The following is a 2,956-nucleotide window of genomic DNA, read 5'->3' as shown; positions in this document are numbered from 1 at the left end:
CAATGGGGAATAGGGGAAGCACTGTTTACTAAGGCGCCCCAGGGAGTGACTAGGAATAATGGGTGTAAACTAGTTGAGAGTGGATTTAGGTTAGATATTAGGAAGAAGTTTTTCACAGTAAGGGTGGCCAGGATCTGGAATGGGCTCCCAAGAGAGGTGGTGCTATCACCTAGCTTGGAGGTCTTCAAGAGGAGGCTAGATAGTCACCTGGCTGGGGTCACCTGACCTCGGTCCTCTTTCCTGCCAGGGGCAGGGGATCAGACACGATGATCCATTGTGGTCCCTTCCGACTCTACAATCTATGAATCTATTTTCACCAAAAATAACCCAGAATTTTGTACTCAATCAATTATAGATGAGTAATATAGCTACATTAATGTACTGATATTGTAAATAGCAATCATACTGATTTGGAAGGACTTCTTTGAGGTGACTTTGCTGGACTTTTTGAAGGGCTCTTGGTTGGACTTTTTGAAAGGTTCTTGGTTGGAGTCTTCTCAGGAGTCTTGGCTGCAGGTTTTTCTTGAGTCTTGTCTGCTTTCTTAAAGAAAATGCGCAAGGAAGTTTGGACAGATGTTCTCCAGGGAGATGGGCAATGCAGCGAACTTGTTTGCTGGCATGGCGTCGGATCAAGCATTGTAAAATCAAAACCTTGCATAGGGTGTCAATTTATAAATGTTGTAAGTGTGAAAGGTTGTAACTTGAAATGTTGTTAAGTTGAGCACTGCCTGTACATTTAGAGTGGTTGCATCTTTAAAGTCGTTTTCCTTGTGCTAAAGATGGCTGTGCAGCTATAAAAGGAGCCAGGCAGGTGTCAAGTTAGTGCTTGAAAACCAGTACCAACTCTAGAGCTGGTTTCTAGCCAGTTTTTGTACCAACCAAACCCTGAGTGCAGAGATCCTTGCTGCTGGCTGAAGTAATTAGCACCACATGCTAAGCTAGTGGGGCCCCAACAAACTGCCAGCCGAGCCAGGCCATTTAAAGCAGCTGCCAGGGCAGGGGCCTTTTTTTACTGTGCTATAGACATAGTGGGCCAAGTCCCACCACAGAAACCACAAGCCCCTCTTAAAAAGGGTGGCCACTAAAGACATAACAACTGATTTCTTGAGACCAAACAGAAAACAGGGAAGGAAGTGAGGGTCACAAGTGAATAACAAGGGAACTGGAAGGAAACACGGGGCAGAGCATGCCAGCCAGCACCCACTGCCCTGCTCCCATCCAAAGGGTCCTAGGAGCCTGTGGATGCTGCCTACTGAAACTCTGCTGGGAGACATGAGTGGAGAAGTGACAGGAAAACAGCCCCACTCTCCCCTGGGTTCCACTGATTATTCATCTCAAAGTCAAGTTGCTAAAAAGCATCATGCATCGTTCTAGTCTTGTTGCTCCTTTGAAGAATAAATAATAAGTAGCTCCATAACACAGAGTTGAAAGGAGGTTTGCAGCCTGATGGAAAGAAAGCAAAGACTAAACCCAGTCTTCTCCCTGAGGCTGGAATTGGTTCTTTATTCCTGGTTGGTTCTCAGTTCCTTATTCCCAGCTCCTTATACCCGGTTCCTTTTTCAAAGTTAATCTACATACTTGTAGATTGTTAGCAATGAATTTGACATGCCAAAGAGCAGGATTTAATCAGAAATGTATATTTACTAATAAAAAAGTAATATAATATCACATATCAATTACATTGCCCTGAATAAGGAGCTGGGATTATGGGGCAAAACCTGCTTTGGGTCACCCTAATATTACACTTTTATTAATAAGTGAACTAAAGAGTTTGGTCCTGGATATGACCATAAACTGCATCCAACTGGAGTGCCTGGGGCAAAGTGATGGGGCTACTTATGGCAGGGTAGCTCCTATAAAATGCCACAATGCTGCACCCTCCAGAGTAAGGTAAGTACAGGGCATCTCAAAACCATAGCCCCCATTGTCTTTCCAGAGTAAGGTGAGTACAAGGCCCTCAAAACCCTAGCCCCCACTTCCTTGTGGGTAGTCCTTGGTTGGAGGAAGGCTAAGGGACATTGCCCTGACAGAAATGCACCCACACTGAGGCATTAGACAGTCAGCAGCAGTACTTATCTGTTGCCCTCTGATAGAAGCTACAACCATCAAGGCACTAAACACATGGACTTAGTCTGGTCTTTGGATTCTGTTTCAATGGTCTAAAGTGGGGCTGGTAGGTCATGAACAGCCTCCACTCCTCCATACTCTGGTCTAGGTGTATGCATTGAAGGTCTTGGTGTGGTGATGGTCGCAAGACTCTGTACAAGCAAATTCATCAGGCCCCTGGCTAGACCTCTTATACGTATACCATGATCCAGAGGATTGATGGTTGCTACCTACGAAAGTGTTAGAATGTCATCAAAAAATGTATGTCTAATTCATTGCTAACTATCTTTAATTGTTTAAAGATTAACTTTGAAAAAGGAAATGAGAATAAGGAACCAACTTCAGTCTCATGTCTTCTCCAAATGCAATACAGCAGGTTGCCTCTGTTAGGTCTTCACGGTGGGTTCCCTTCTGTGCATGTGTGGACAGATGCAGCAGAAAAAGTCTGATTCTTGCATGGAGCTCTTAACTGCTGCAATCTTCCTATTCTTTTTGGGTTGCAGGTACTTATTTAACCCTTTAAAGACTAAGGCCTTGGTTACCTAAGAACGTACCTATTTGCCTATGTTATAGCACATGGAGCAGACATCTATTACCTTGGCCTCTGAGGTAGCCACAGGATTTGGTAACAGGATCCAGAGCCCATCCCAAATGTAGAAGGCATGGGAAAAGCACTGCCTCTTGATTCACCACATAATTAAACTTCTATAAAGGAAACCATGCAGAGTTTCCCTTCTCCCTTACATATCTTGCATAGGTTTTACTAGGTATCTAACAAAGGGCCCAATCTTCAGTATTGCTGAGTACCTGGCTTCTCCTGTTTTATCTAATAGAGCCACAAGGCTCAGCA

The sequence above is a fragment of the Alligator sinensis genome, unplaced genomic scaffold, assembly GCF_000455745.1.
Source record: "Alligator sinensis unplaced genomic scaffold, ASM45574v1 scaffold294_1, whole genome shotgun sequence".
Classification (NCBI taxonomy): domain Eukaryota; kingdom Metazoa; phylum Chordata; order Crocodylia; family Alligatoridae; genus Alligator; species Alligator sinensis.
Note: the sequence above shows the minus strand (reverse complement) of the source record.